This window comes from Triticum dicoccoides, chromosome 6A (genome assembly GCF_002162155.2).
Source record: "Triticum dicoccoides isolate Atlit2015 ecotype Zavitan chromosome 6A, WEW_v2.0, whole genome shotgun sequence".
Taxonomy (NCBI): domain Eukaryota; kingdom Viridiplantae; phylum Streptophyta; class Magnoliopsida; order Poales; family Poaceae; genus Triticum; species Triticum dicoccoides.
This window is the reverse complement of record NC_041390.1, coordinates 105135411-105152653: the sequence shown is the minus strand read 5'-3', so window position 1 is coordinate 105152653 and position 17243 is coordinate 105135411.

Genomic DNA, 17243 nt, shown 5'->3' with positions numbered 1-17243 from the left:
TCGATTACTACAGTCTGTCCTGTTTTTGACAGATTCTGTTTTCTATGAGTTGCTCGCTTATTTTGATGAATCTATGGGTAGTATCGGGGGGATGAACCATGGTGAAGTTGGAATATAGTATATATAGTTCTAATATGATATTGGAATGAGTTTGCAACAATACCTAAAGGTAGTGATTTGCTTTATTATACTAACGGATCTCACAAAGTTTTTGTTAAAGTTTTGTGTGGATGAAGTATTCAAAGAATGAGGAGTTACTGATGTGAGAAGAATAAAGAGAGGCACGAGATCAAGCTTGGGGATTCCCAAGGCACCCCAAGTAAATATTCTAAGGATACTCAAGCATCTAAGCTTGGGGATGCCCCGGTTGGCATCCCATCTTTCTTCTTCAACAATTATCGGTATACCTCGGTTTTTGTTTTGTTCACATGATTTGTGTCCTTTGTGTTTTTTTGCTTTTACTTTAAGAACCATGCTAGTATGAGATAGCCTTTCATTGATTTATAGAATGCTTCATGTGCTTCACTTATATCTTTTAAGTATGATCTTATAGAATTGCTCTTTGTGCTTCACTTAAATCTTTTGAGTATGGTTTTATAGAATGCTTCGTGTGCTTCACTTATATATTTTGAGCTTGGATATTGGTTTGTCTATATTAATTGTAGAATGCTCCATGAACTTCACTTATATCTTTTGGAGTATGAATAATACTATAATCTAAAGTGGATCTGGAAGAGTGTCAACTTTAGTTAGTAATGATTCCACTATTATGAATGAGAAGAATTTTGCTTATGTGAAGACTAGTGAAATTTCTATGCTTGTAGATCATGAACATAATGCTTTATGTGCTGGTTATATTGTTGAACTCATTCATGATGCTACTGAAAATTATTATGAGGGAGGAATACATGCTTCTAGGAGTTGCAATAATATCAAGTTTTCTCTCTATGTGATTAAAGTTTTGAAGTTATACTTGTTTTGCCTTCCTATGCTAGTTGATTCTTGTTCCCATAAATTGTGTGCTCACAAAATCCCTAGGCATAGGAAGTGGGTTAGGTTTAAATGTGCTAGTAATATTCTTCATGATGCTATCTTTATGTTTCAATTCTTATCTTTTATGTGAGCATCATTGAAATCATCATGCCTAGCTAAAAGGCATTAAAGAAAAACGCTTGTTGGGAGACAACCCAATATTTACCCTTACTGTTTTTGTGTGTCCTCATGATAAGCTACTGTATTAATCATGTATTATATATTTTGTTTCAATAAAGTGCCAAGTAAGACCTTTGGGAAGACTTGAGTGAAAGTTAATGTGATCTTGCTGTAAAAAACAGAAACTTTGCGCTCACGAGATTAGCTGTCATTTTTTACAGAAGAGTGCGACTGAGTTGATTCTTCTTTCAGACGATTAATAGACAAATTACTCACATCCACCAATTTATTTAATAATTTTTTGAGTGGCAGAAGTATGGTTGGTGTTCAGATCATTACAGACTGTTCTGTTTCTGACAGATTCTGTTTTCATTGCATAGTTTGCTTGTTTTCTAGTTTCTATGGCTTATATTTCTCAATATAAATAGTAGAAATGATATGGTACAGTAGGCATTGTGTGAGAACAATTATGAACCTTGTCTTTGACAGTACCAAAGTGAATGGTTTACTCTTTATCATTCTAACCTATCTCACGAAGTTCCGTTAAGTTTTGTGTGATTGAAGTTTTCAAGCTTTGGGTGAGATATCGATATGAGGAGAATAAGGAGTGGAAATACCCTAAGCTTGGGGATGCCCAAGGCACCCAAAGGTAATATTCAAGGAAGACTCAAGTTCCTAAGCTTGGGGATGCCCCGGAAGGCATCCCCTCTTTCGTCTTCAAAACTATCGGTATACCTTACTCAGAGCTATATTTTTATCCATCACATGATATGTGTCTTGATTGGAGCGTATTTTCAATTTTACTTGCTGTTTGAATAAAATCATTGGATCTGAAATCTTGAATGAATAAGAATCCTCCCATGGCTATTTAATTATTTGACTACTCAGTATTCTTCACTTATATCTTTTTGTAGTAGTTTGTGATATACTCACGTGCTTCACATATATCCTATGAGTAAATGGTTGAATGAATTGAATATCATAAATTTGAATTTATATATGTTTCATATGCTTACAAAATGGGGAGTAATGACTTCACATATAATAAGTATAGGTAGTAAACTTATTAGAAGTTGGCAAACATAGAATTGGTCACTTGAACAATTCATGAAAGAACATTGAAGGAAGAGAGATTTCACATATAAATATACTATCTTGGACATCTTTTGTAATTGTGAGCACTCATTAAAATATGACATGACGAAAACTTGATGTTGGACAAGGAAGACAACTTAACGGGTTATGTTTTCCTATATTCGAAATGTTATATTGTCTTGGATCATCCAACATGTTGAGCTTACCTTTCCCCCTCATGCTAGCCAAATTCTTTGCACCAAGTAGAGATACTACTTGTGCTTCCGAATATCCTTAAACATAGTTTTGCCATGAGAGTCCACCATATCTACCTATGGATTGAGTAAGATCCTTCAAGTAAGTTGTCATTGTTGCAAGCAATAAAAATTGCTCTCTGAATATGTATGATCTATTAATGCGGAGAAAATAAGCTTTATATGATCTTGTGATGTGGAAGAAATAAAAGCGATGGACTGCATAATAAAGGTCCATATCACAAGTGGCAATATAAAGTGACGTTCTTTTATACTAAGATTTTGTGCATCCAACCATAAAAGCGCATGAAAACCTCTACTTCCCTCTGCGAAGGGCCTATCTTTTACTTTTATCTTCTACCCTTATACAAGAGTCATGGTGGTCATAACCTTTCCCTTTTACATTTTTTTCCTTTGGCAAGCACTTTGTGTTGGATCGATCCGGATATATGTCCACTTGGATGTAGGTTCTCATAAATTATTATTGTTGACATTACCCTTGAGGTAAAAGGTTGGGAGGCAAAACTATAAGCCCCTATCTTTATCTGTGTCCGATTAAAACTTTGAACCCATAAATATCACATGAGTGTTAGCAATTGTGAAAGATTAAATGATAGTTGAGTATGTGGAGTTTGCTGAATAATAGCTCTTACATAGACCCTTCCCGAAAATAAGATGAATTGCAATTATTTGATGACTAAGAGCACGATTTGTTAGTTTTCAAGAAAGTTTATGATCTATACTTTAACATGTGAATAGCTTGTTACTTGATCATGAGAAGTTTCATGAGTTGATCTACTGTTATGATATATAATGATGCTAGAAAAAGCGATTGGAACTATCATTGATGAAACTTATGCACTTGCTAGCATTCACACTTCATAAATTATTTCTTTTATCATTTACCTACTCGAGGACGAGCAGGAATTGAGCTTGGGGATGCTGATACGTCTCCAATGTATCTATAATTTATGAAGTATTCATGCTATTATATTATCCATCTTAAATGTTTTATATGCATTTATATGCTATTTTATATGATTTTTGGAACTAACCTATTAACCTAGAGCCCAGTGCCAGTTTCTGTTTTTCCCTTGTTTTTGAGTATTGCAGAAAAGGAATACCAAACGGAGTCCAATTGACGTGCCAATTTTTGATGATTTTTTATGGACCAAAAGAAGCCCCCAGAGTAAAAGAGTTGGGCCAGAAGAATACCGAGCCGTCCATGAGGGTGGGGGGCATGCCCCACCCCCCTGGGCGTGGGCCCCTATCTCGTGGACGACTCGGAGACCCCCTGACGTGAAACCGACGCCAAAATTCCTATAAATACAGAAACCCCAGAAAATAACCTAGATCGGAAGTTCCGCCGCCGCAAGCCTCTGTAGCCACGAGAAATCAATCTAGGCCCTCTCTAGCACCCTACCGGAGGGGGCCATCATCACCGGAGGGCATGGAGGAGGATCCCGGAGGGGCCATCATCACCACGAAGGCCAAGGACCAGAGGGGGAACCTCTCCCCATCTAGGAGGGAGGCCATGGAGGAGGAAGCACAAGGAGTAGAACCTCTCCTCCTCTCTCTCGGTGGCGCCGGAGTGCCATCGGGAGGGGAATCATCGCCGCGGTGATCGTCTTCATCAACATCACCATCATCATCACCATCCTCATCTCTTTTACGCAGTCCACTCTCCCGCACCCTGCTGTAATCCCTACTTGAACATGGTGCTTTATGCCACATATTATGATCCAATGATGTGTTGCCATCCTATGATGTTTTGAGTAGATATCCTTTGTGTTGGGGAACATAGTAATTTCAAAAAATTTCCTACACACACGCAAGATCATGGTGATGCATAGCAACGAGAGAGGAGAGTGTTGTCTACGTACCCTCGTAGACCGAAAGCGGAAGCGTTAGCACAACGCGGTTGATGTAGTCGTACGTCTTCACGGCCCGACCGATCGAGCAGCGAAACTACGACACCTCCGAGTTCTAGCACACGTTCAGCTCGATGACGATCCCCGGACTCCGATCCAGCAGAATGTCGGGGAAGAGTTCCGTCAGCACGACGGCGTGGTGACGATCTTGATGTTCTACTATCGCAGGGTTCGCCTAAGCACCGCTACAATATTATCGAGGATTATGGTGGAAGGGGGCATCGCACACGGCTAAGAGATCAATGATCAATTGTTGTGTCTTTTGGGTGCCCCTGCACCCGTATATAAAGGAGCAAGGGAGGAGGAGGCTGACCCTAGGAGGGGGCGCGCCAAGTGTGGAGTCCTACTAGGACTCCCTAGTCCTAGTAGGATTCCACCTCCCATATGGAATAGGAAAAGAGGAAGGAAAAAGGAGAAGGAAGGAAGGGGGCGCCCCCCTTCCCTAGTCCAATTCGGACCAGACCAAGGGGAGGGGTGCGGCCACCCTTGAGGCCCTTTTCCTTCTTTCCCGTATGGCCCAATAAGGCCCAATACGTATTCCCGTAACTCTCCGGTACTCCGAAAATACCCAAATCACTCGGAACCTTTCTGATGTCCGAATACAGTCGTCCAATATATCGATCTTTACGTCTTGACCATTTAGAGACTCCTCGTCATGTCCCCGATCTCATCCGGGACTCAGAACTCCTTCGGTACATCAAAACTCATAAACTCATAATATAACTGTCATCGAAACCTTAAGCGTGCAGACCCTACGGGTTCGAGAACAATGTAGACATGACCGAGACACGTCTCCGGTCAATAACCAATAGAGGAACTTGAATGCTCATATTGGCTCCCACATATTCTACGAAGATCTTTATCGGTCAGACCGCATAACAACATACATTGTTCCCTTTGTCATCGGTATGTTACTTGCCCGAGTTTCGATCGTAGGTATCTCAATACCTAGTTCAATCTCATTACCGGCAAGTCTCTTTACTCGTTCCGTAATACATCATCCTGCAACTAACTCATTAGTTGCAATGCTTGCAAGGCTTAAGTGATGTGCATTACCGAGAGGGCCCAGAGATACCTCTCCGACAATCGGAGTGACAAATCCTAATCTCGAAATACGCCAACCCAACAAGTACCTTCGGAGACACCTATAGAGCACCTTTATAATCACCCAGTTACGTTGTGACGTTTGGTGGCACACAAAGTGTTCCTCCGATAAATGGGAGTTGCATAATCTCATAGTCATAGGAACATGTATAAGTCATGAAGAAAGCAATATCAACAAACTAAATGATCAAGTGCTATGCTAACCGAATGGGTCAAGTCAATCACATCATTCTCCTAATGATGTGATCCCATTAATCAAATGACAACTCATGTCTATGGTTAGGAAAAATAACCATCTTTAATCAACGAGCTAGTCAAGTAGAGGCATACTAGTGACACTCTATTTGTCTATGTATTCACACATGTATTATGTTTCTGGTTAATACAATTCTAGCATTAATAATAAACATTTATCATGATATAAGGAAATAAATAATAGCTTTATTATTGCCTCCAGGGCATATTTCCTTCACTTTGTCTTTGGGTTGATTGATGATCTAGATTGGTACGAGTTGTATGTTCTATTTTGGTGTTGTCATATTGTGCCCTCCATGTCGCGCAAGCGTGAGGGATTCCCACTGTAGGGTGTTGCAATACATTCATGATTCGCTTATAGTGGGTTGCTTGAGTGACAGAAGCATAAACCCGAGTAAGGGGGTTGTTGCATATGGGATAAAGGGGACTTGATGCTTTAATGCTATGGTTGTGTTTTACCTTAATGATCTTTAGTAGTTGCGGATGCTTGCTAGAGTTCCAATCATAAGTGCATATGATCCAAGAATAGAAAGTATGTTAGCTTATGTCTCTCCCTCATATGAAATTGCAATGACGACTACTGGTCTTCTTAGCAATTGCCTAAGACAATTCCGCACACTGATCCATCATTATTCCACACTCGCTATTTATAATATTTAGTAATATATTCTAACTTTATGATAACAACACCTACTTTTATATTTTAGCCCTCTGATACAATGCAAAGTTATCCTCTTCATACCCACAATGTATTTTTATTTCTCGTTTCTAGTCGGAAGCAAATGTTCGGTGTATGTAGAGTCATATCAGTGGCAGATAAGACTTGAGAGAATATTGATCTTACCTCTAGCTCCTTGTGGGTTCGACACTCCATACTTATCACTTCCACCATTGGGAATTGCTACGATGATTCCGTGCACTTGGGGATTATCATGTACCACCTACCGATCCTTTAGAGCAATATTTGCTAGACCATGAGAATGATTTTCATATGCATGAAAGAAATGAAATAGGTAAAATTTTCTTTGAACAACGTCCTCTGCTTAAACACAATTTGCCTATTGAAACTCTAGGAGGTCCTCCTCCACCTAAAGGTGATCCTGTGTTTGATTTAAAACAATTGCCAGACACTTTGAAATATGCTTATCTTGATGAAAAGAAGATATATCCTGTTATTATTAGTGCTAACCTTTCAGAACATCAAGAAGAAAGATTATTGGAAGTTATAAGGAAGGACCGAGCTGCTATTGGATATACTCTTGATGATTTAAAGGGCATTAGTCCCACTCTATGTCAGCACAAAATTAATATGGAACCTGATGCTAAACCCATTGTTGATCACCAACGTTGGTTAAATCCGAAGATGAAATAAGTGGTAAGAACGGAAATATTAAAAGTTCTTGAAGCAGGTATAATCTATCCCATAGCTGATAGTAGATGGGTAAGCCCTGTTCATTGTGTTCCTAAGAAAGGAGGTATTACTGTTGTTCCTAATGATAAGAATGAACTTATTCGACAAATAACTGTTACATGCTATAGAATGGTAATAGATTTTAGAAAATTAAATAGAGAAACTAGAAAATATCATTACCCTTTTCCTTTTATTGATCAAATGCTTGAAAGATTATCTAAGCACACACACTTTTTCTTCCGTAATGGATATTCTGGCTTTTCACAAATACATGTTTCTCAACCTGATCAAGAAAAGACCACTTTTACTTGTCCCTTTGGAACCTATGCTTATAGATGTATGCCTTTTGGTTTATGTAATGCACCTGCTACCTTTCAAAGATGTATGACTGCTATATTCTCTGACTTTTGTGAAAAGATTGTTGAGGTTTTCATGGATGACTTTTCTATTTATGGGAAGTCTTTTGATGATTGTTTAAGAAATCTTGATCGAGTTTTGCAGAGATGTGAACAAACAAATCTTGTCTTGAATTGGGAGAAGTGCCACTTTGTGGTTAATGAAGGCATTCTTGGGTCATAAAATTTCTGAAAGAGGTATTGAAGTGGACAAAGCTAAGGTTGATGCAATTGGGAAAATGCCATGTCCTAAAGATATAAAAGGTATTCATAGTTTCTTAGGTCATGCTGGTTTCTATAGGAGATTTATCAAAGACTTTTCAAAAATTTCTAGGCCTCTTACTAGTCTCTTGCAAAAGGATATTCCTTTTATTTTTGATGATGATTGTTTGGAAGCTTTTGAAACACTTAAGAAAGCCATAATTTCTGCACATATTGTTCAACCACCTGATTGGAACTTGCATTTTGAAATTATGTGTGATGCTAGTGATTATGCTGTTGGTGCTGTTCTAGGACAAAGAGTTGACAAGAAACTTAATGTTATTCATTATGCTAGTAAAACTCTAGACAGTGCTCAAAGAAATTATGCTACTACTGAAAAAGAATTCTTAGCAGTTGTGTTTGCCTATGATAAATTTAGACCTTATATTGTTGATTCCAAAATAACTGTTCACACAGACCATGCCGCTATTAAATATCTTATGGAAAAGAAAGATGCTAAACCTAGACTTATTTGATGGGTTCTCTTGTTACAAGAATTTGATTTACATACCATTGATACAAAAGGAGCTGAGAACCCAGTTCCTGATAATTTGTCTAGGCTTGAAAATGTGCTTGCTGACCCACTACCTATTGATGATAGTTTTCCTGATGAGCAGTTAGCTGCAATAAATGTTTCTCATAGTACTCCTTGGTATGCTGATTATGCTAATTACATTGTTGCTAAATATTTACCACCTAGATTCACATACCAACAAAAGAAAAAAATTCTTCTATGATTTAAGACATTACTTTTGGGATGACCCACATCTTTATAAAGAAGGAGTAGATGGTATTATTAGATGTTGTGTACCTGAGCATGAACATGGACAAATCCTACGGAAATGTCACTCTGAGGCTTATGAAGGGCATCATGCTGGAGATAGAACCGCTCATAAGGTATTGCAATCTGGATTTTATTGTCCTACTCTCTTCCAGGATGCCCATAAGTTCATCTTATCTTGTGATGAATGTCAAAGAATAGGCAATATCGGTAAGCATCAAGAAATGCCTATGAATTATTCACTTGATGTTGAACCATCTGATGTTTGGGGATTTGATTACATGGGACCTTTTCCTTCCTCTAATGGGTATACTCATATTTTGGTTGCTGTTGATTCTGTTACTAAATGGGTAGAAGCTATTCCAACTAGTAGTGTTGATCACAACACCTCTATTAAAATGCTTAAGGAAGTTATTTTCCCAAGGTTTGGAGGCCCTAGATATTTAATGACTGATGGTGGTTCACATTTTATTCATGGTACTTTCCGTAAAATGCTTGCCAAGTATGATGTTAACCATAGAATTGCATCACCATATCATCCCAATAGAGAAATAAAATTAATTTTGCAAAAGACTAACAATAGGTCCAGGAAGAATTGGTCTAAGAAATTAGATGATGCACTTTGGGCTTATAGAACAACATATAAAAATCCTATGGGTATGTCTCCTTATAAAATGGTTTATGGAAAAGCATGTCATTTGCCTCTTGAGTTAGAACATAAAGCATATTGGGCAATCAAAGAGCTCAACTATGATTTCAAACTTGCTGGTGAAAAGTGGTTATTTGATATTAGCTCACTACATTAATGGAGAACCCAAGCTTATGAAAATGCAAAATTATTTAAAGAAAAAGTTAAAAGATGGCATGACAAAAGAATTCAAAAGCGTGAGTTTAAAGTCGGAGAATATGTTCTTTTGTACAACTCTTGTTTCAGATTCTTTGCAGGAAAACTCCTCTCAAAATGGGAAGGCCCATACGTGATCGAGGAGGTTTACCGGTCTGGAGCCATCAAAATAAATAATTCCAAAGGTACTAACCCGAAGGTTGTCAATGGGCAATGAATAAAGCATTATATCTCAGGTACGCCTATTACTGTTGAAAGTAATATTATCCAAACTATGACACCGGAAGAACATATAAAAGAGTCCTTCCGGAACACTCCAGAATCGTGAAAATAAGGAGGCACGTGATATGGTAAGTAAACAAACTACGAAAAATCCACAAAAATATTTTTTATTAGTTTTGGAATATTTTAGAATTTTGGGAATAAATAAACTTCCAGGAAGCGTCCCCTGGTGGGCACAAGACACCAGGGCGTGCCAGGCTTGCCTGGCGCGCCCAGGTGGGTTGTGCCCACCTGGGACACCTTCCGTACTCCATTTTTCTACAGTTTACTTGTCCTAGAAGATAAAAAATCTATATATACTTCTAGAACCTGTTGATCACCGTATCGCGGAGAAATCCCCTGTTCTCTTTTCTTGCTATTTTCAGTCAGATTTGTCGAGCCAGGCATCATGTCTTCTTCTTCCACCAACAACATGGAAGAGGATGCTTGGTTGATGAAGATCGAGCTGAAGAGAGAAGAGCCCGTGGAAGCCTCGGAGGAGATGAGAGCAAGGAGGTTACCGTAGATCAGCCTCCGATCTTCGAACAAGTGCTGCCAGCTGAGGAGGAGGAGGAAGATATCCTTAAACCTTACCTTAATCATCTTACTCCTGCTGAGATTGAAGCCTTTCGCATCATTGAGATAGTTCGCATACAAAATAAGTATCTCACTCGTGAAAATATTCTGCATCAAGAGCACATCACCCATCTCCGGAGCGTCATCCATCAATTGGAGAACATCTTGATCCTAAAGGATAAAATCACTTCATCACCACCATCATCTTCTTCACCACCAAAGGAGAATTGAGTATTGGGTATGGGCACTCCCTTGGCTTCCGCCAAGCTTGGGGGAGGTGCCCCGGTATCGTATCATCCCACTATCTTTTTGCTTTTACTTATTTTAGTTTGATCCTTTTGCTTTAGATGAATAAAAGTTTAGTTCGATCATTTTTCTTTGTGAGTTTGCTTAGTGATCTATCCTTGTAATCGTGTGCAAGTTATATAATAAAGTTTAGTATGAGTTTTTTCTTTCTTTACTTTCATGTTGCAAATAAAAGAAAGGAAAGAAAGAAATAAAATATTATATACCAATCCTATGGTAGGTGATGGCACCACATAAGGAAAAGTATAAGTAGAAAATTTTATTAGATATTGACAAACATAGCATTAGTCAATGATGCAACTCATGAAAGAATTAATAAGGGAAGAGAAGATGCACATATAAATATACTATCATATAAATCTTTTGTGATTGTGAGCCCTCATCAAAATATTATATGCCAAAATTGTTGACGTTGGACAAGGAATACAACTTAATGATTCATGTTTGTTCATATTCACATAGAAATCATATTGTCATATATCCTTTAACATGTGGTGCTTTCCCCCTATCTTTGCCAGCCAATAATTCCGCACTAAGTAGAGATACTACTTGTGTATCCAAAAATTCTTAAACCCAAATCTTATTATCAATTGTCCACCATACCTACCTAGGGATTGAGAAAGATCCCTCAAGTAATTTGTCATCGGTGCAAAAAAACAATAAAAATTGCTTCTAAAAGTGTGAGATCATTTGGTGTAAGATAAAATTGAGCCTTGCATGAACTTGTGATGGTGAAGAATAAAAGCGACAGGTTGCCATCACAAGGGTAAAGTAACGTGACGTTCTTTTGCACTAAAGGATTGAGCATACAAACAACTAAGCACATGTCAACCTTTGCTTCCCTCTACGAAGGGTCTGTCTTTTACTTTTATGTATTTACTTTTATGCAAGAGTCAAAGTTTTCCTCTCTATTCCTTTTATTTTTCTCTTTTGGCAAGCATCATGTGGTAAGGAAAGATCTAGGCACATATGTCCAGTTGAATATGGGTGGCATGAGTTATTATGGTTGACATCACCCTTGAGGTGAGTATGTTGGGAGGCGAAACCATAAGCCCCTATCTTTCTATGTGTCCGGTTGAAACGTTTTGCTCATGGGTACGAGGTGAGTGTTAGCAATCATAGAAGACTATATGATGGTTGAGTATTTGGACTTGCCTAAAGGCTCCGACACGTGACCCTTCCTGAAAAAATGATGAATTGTAGTTGCAAAGTTGACCGAGAACATGGTTTGTTGGTTTCTAATAGAGTTTTTGCTTTATACTTCGATTGTGTGATGAACTATTACTTATTCATGAGAAGTATATGATAAAAGTCCTATGTTTAATTTTGTTGTTGTTATAATAATCAACATGATGCTTCTATGTCCGTATTTTGTTTTTATCAACACCTCTCTCTCAAAGCATGTGGACATGTTTTTCGATTTTGGTTTTCGCTTGAGGACAAGTGAGGTCTAAGCTTGCGGGAGTTGATACGTCCATTTTGCATCATGTTTTCTTACTGTTATTTACAATGTTTTTATCCATAATAATGCTTTTTGGAGTAATTCTAATGCCTTTTCTCTCATAATTTGCAAGGTACACACCAAGAGGGAGAATTCTAGCAGCTGGAAATCTGGACCTGGAAAAGCTATGTCAGGCCAACTATTCTGCACAACTCCAAACAAGCTGAAACTTCACAGAGTTTTTTTATGGATTATTTCAGAATTATTGGAGCAAATAACTACCATAGGGGCCCACCAGGTGGGCACAACCCACCTGGGTGCAATAGGGAGCCCAAGCGCGCCCTGGTGGGTTGTGCCCTCCTCGGCCCACCTTCGGTGCCCATATTTTGGTATATTAGTCATTTTGACCTAGAGAAAATAAGGAGATGACTTTTGGGATGAAGCACCGCCGCCTTGAGGCGGAACTTGGGCAGGAGCACTTTTGCCCTCCGGTGAAGCAATTCCGTCGGGGGAACTTCCCTCCCGGAGGGGGAAATCATCGTCATCATCATCACCAACAACTCTCCCATCTTGGGGAGGGAAATCTCCATCAACATCTTTAACAACACCTGATAACCCACAAGTATAGGGGATCGCAACAGTTTTCGAGGGTAGAGTATTCAACCCAAATTTATTTGTTCGACACAAGGGGAGCCAAAGAATATTCTCAAGTATTAGCAGCTGAGTTGCCAATTCAACCACGCCTGGATAACTTAATACCTGCAGCAAAGTATTTAGTAGCAAAGTAATAAGATAGTAGTGGTAACAATAGCAAAAGTAACGGTATCAAAAGTAGTATTTTTGGTGTTTTGTAGTGATTGTAACAATAGAAACGGAAAAGTAAATAAGAAAAGAACAATATATGGAAAGCTCGTAGGCAATGGATCGGTGATAGAGAATTATGCTGGATGCGATCGATCATGTAACAGTCATAACCTAGGGTGACACAGAACTAGCTCCAATTCATCAATGTAATGTATGCATGTATTCCGAATATAGTCGTACATGCTTATGGAAAAGACCTTGCATGACATCTTTTGTCCTACCCTCCCGTGGCAGCGGGGTCCTAGCGGAAACTAAGGGATATTAAGGCCTCCTTTTAATAGAGTACTGAACCAAATCATTAACACATAGTGAATACATGAACTCCTCAAACTACGGTCGTCACCGGGAGTGGTCCCGATTATTGTCACTTCGGGGTTGCCGAATCATAACACATAGTAGGTGACTATACACTTTCAAGATAGGATCAAGAACTCTCATATATTGATGAAAACATGATAGGTTCAGATCTGGAATCATGGCACTCAGGCCCTAGTGACAAGCATTAAGCATAGCAAAGTCATAGCAACATCAATATCAGAACATAGTGGATACTAGGGATCAAACCCTAACAAAACTAACTCGATTACATGATAAATCTTATCCAACCCATCACCATCCAGCAAGCTTATGATGGAATTACTCACGCACAGCGGTGAGCATCATGAAATTGGTGATGGAGGATGGTTGATGATGACGATGGCGATGGATTCCCCTCTCTGGAGCCGAACGGACTCCAGATCAGCCCTCCCGAGAGAGTTTAGGGCTTGGCAGCGGCTCCGCATTGTAAAATGTGATGAATCCTTCTCTCTTGTTTTTTCTCCCCGAAAGTGAATATATGGAGTCAGGGTTGATGTCGGTGGAGCGTCAGGGGGCCCACGAGGCAGGGGCGCGCCCAGGGGGGCAGGCACGCCCCCACCCTCGTGGACAGGTGTAGGCCCCCTGGCGTGGATCTTCCTTCCAGTATTTTTATATATTCCAAAATAATTCTTCGTTGATTTTCAGGTCATTCTGAGAACTTTTATTTCTGCACAAAAATAAGACCATGGCAATTCTGCTGAAAACAACGTCAGTCCGGGTTAGTTCCATTCAAATCATGCAAGTTAGATTCCAAAACAAGGGAAAAATTGTTTGGAAAAGTAGATACGACGGAGACGTATCAACTCCCCCAAGCTTAAACCTTTGCTTGGCCTCAAGCAATTCAGTTGATAAACTGAAAGTGATAAAAAAAAACTTCTACAAACTTTGTTTGCTCTTATTGTTGTAAATATGTAAAGCCAACATTCAAGTTTTCAGCAAAGATTATGAACTAACCATATTCACCATAACATTTAGGTCTCATGTTTACTCATATCAATGACATAATCAACTAGCGAGCAATAATAATAAACCTCGGATGACAACACTTTGTCAAAACAATCATGATATGATATAACAGGATGGTATCTCGCTAGCCCTTTCCAAGACCGCAAAACATAAATGCAGAGCACCTTTAAAGATCAAGGACTGACTAGACATTGTAATTCATGGTAAAAGAGATCCAGTCAAGTCATACTCAATGTAAACTAACAGTAATGAATGCAAATGACAGCGGTGCTCTCCAACTGGTGCTTTTTAATAAGAGGATGATGACTCAACATAAAAGTAAATAGATAGGCCCTTCGCAGAGGGGAGCAGGGATTTGTAGAGGTGCCAAAGCTCGGTTTTGAAATAGATATGAATAATATTTTGAGCGGTATACTTTCATTGTCAACATAATAACCAAGAGATGGCGATATCTTCCATGCTACACACATTATAGGCGGTTCCCAAACATAATGGTAAATTTTATACTCCCCCTCCACCAACAAGCATCAAAACATGGCTTGCTCGAAACAACAAGTGCCTCCAACTAACAACAGTCCCGGGGGAGTTTTGTTTGTAATTATTTGATTTGATTTGCATAAAGCATGGGACTGGGCATCACGGTGACCAGCCACTTTCTCGTGAGTGAGGAGCGGAGTCCACTCCTCTTGACAATAACCCGCCTAACATGGAAGATACGGACAACCCTAGTTGATACATGAGCTATTCGAGCATACAAAACAGAATGTTTATTTGATGGTTTAGAGTTTGGCACATACAAATTTACTTGGAACGGCAGGTAGATACCGTATATAGGTAGGTATGGTGGACTCATATGGAACAACTTTGGGGTTTATGGAATTGGATGCACAAGCAATATTCCCGCTTAGTACAAGTGAAGGCTAGAAAAAGACTGGGAAGCGACCAGCTAGAGAGCGACAACAGTCATGAACATGCATTAAAATTAATCAACACTAAATGCAAGCATGAGTAGGATATAATGCACCATGAACATAAATATCGTAGAGGCTATGTTGATTTTGTTTCAACTACATGCGTGAACATGTGCCAAGTCAAGCCACTCGAATCGTTCAAAAGAGGAAACCACCCTATCATACCACATCACAACCATTTTAATAGCACGTTGGCACGCAAGGTAAACCATTATAAGCTCCTAGCTAATTAAGCATGGTGTCGGTGTCAAAATCGGCGGATCTCGGGTAGGGGGTCCCGAACTGTGCGTCTAGGCCGGATGGTAACAGGAGGCAAGGGACACGAAGTTTTACCCAGGTTCGAGCCCTCTTGATGGAGGTAAAACCCTACGTCCTCCTTGATTAATATTGAAGATATGGGTATTACAAGAGTAGATCTGCCACGAGATCAGAGAGGCTAAACCCTAGAAGCTAGCCTATGGTATGATTGTATGTTGTGATTGTTGTCCTACGGACTAAAACCCTCCGATTTATATAGACACCGGAGAGGGTTAGGGTTACACAAGGTTGGTTACAAAGGAGGAGATATCCATACACGTATTGCCTAGCTTGCCTTCCACGCCAAGTAGAGTCCCATCCGGACACGAGACGAAGTCTTCAATCTTGTATCTTCATAGTCTAACAGTCCGGCCAATGGAGATAGTCCGGCTGTCCGGAGACCCGTAATCCAGGACTCCCTCAGTAGCCCCCGAACCAGGCTTCAATGACGACGAGTCCGGCGCGCAGTATTATCCTCGGCATTGCAAGGCGGGTTCCTCTTCAAATTCTGTGTACCTGTCGAAATAATGTCCAGTTCCTTGTGATGGTTTGTACTTCTTGGCTTCTACGCCAAATAATGGCTACTTTCCACGTGTCGAGCGAATGTGAAGAGCCAGGGTGTTTTCACATTTACCGCCTAGCTATGTAAATGAGCCATCTTTAAAAAGACGAGGATTCAGATCCAAATCACATCATCCTCCCTTGCTGAGTCTTCATCAGAGCGTACCCGACAGAGATCCATTCCACCATGGCCGGTCGACGCAGCTCCTCCTCTCGCACCTCTAGTTCCAAGCCTGGAGATTGGGAGAGATGTTCCATCCCGCACAGCAAATTGGTGATGCTTCAGTCCAAGGGATTTCTTCCCCCAGCGTACCTGGTCCCGGTTTGAGCCGGGCTTGCCACTTATAATGGCGGAGAGCAAGCGGAGAGCCGTCCCAATCCCTCCAAGGGAGAGCGGGTATGCCTTGTCCCTTATCTGGTAAGAGGGCTCGGATTCCCAATCCATCCGTTTCTCCGAGGGCTTCTAGAGTTCTATGGCCTCCAGCTGCACAACCTCACGCCTGCCTCTCTGCTGCATATCGCGGGATTCGTAGCCCTTTGCGAGTTATTTTTGGGCTGTGAGGCTCATTTCGCTCTATGGAAGAAGCTGTTCTGCCTGGTGCCCTGTTCTAAGAAGGGATCAATATATCAAGTGGGCGGAGCCGAAGTGTGGCGTATCACCGGGACCAGATACCTATCCGGGACCCCAAAGAAGACGTCCGAAGACTGGCCTTCAGAATGGTTTTATATAGAAGATGTCCCCCTTCCGGACCCTATTCGGATCGGCCTTCCAGAGTTTGACAACGCCCCTTTGAAGAAGCGTCAGAGCTGGCGTCCATGGAGCCCCCTGGAGGAAGACGACCGGTACATTCTTTATCTGATGAGCCGGATAAGCTCTTTAGCTCGATCCGGACTGACCATGATCGAGGTCATGGCTATATGCATTATGCGGGGGATGCAACCGCTCCAGTATAGAGGCCACCCCATGTGGGATTTCAACGGGGAGGATGACGCCACCCGCCACGGCCGCAAAGGGCCGGGATTGGCTGCTGATCTAATAAAGATCTTGTCCACTTTGTACAAGGGAGAAGAGGAGGAATTCCTCCGTGTCAACCCGCAGGGCGGATTCTCCATGTACAATCCTCCGAGCTGGGTAAGCGGAGATTTTTCTCGCCCATCCGTTTTGTATTCCCGTAGTTTAA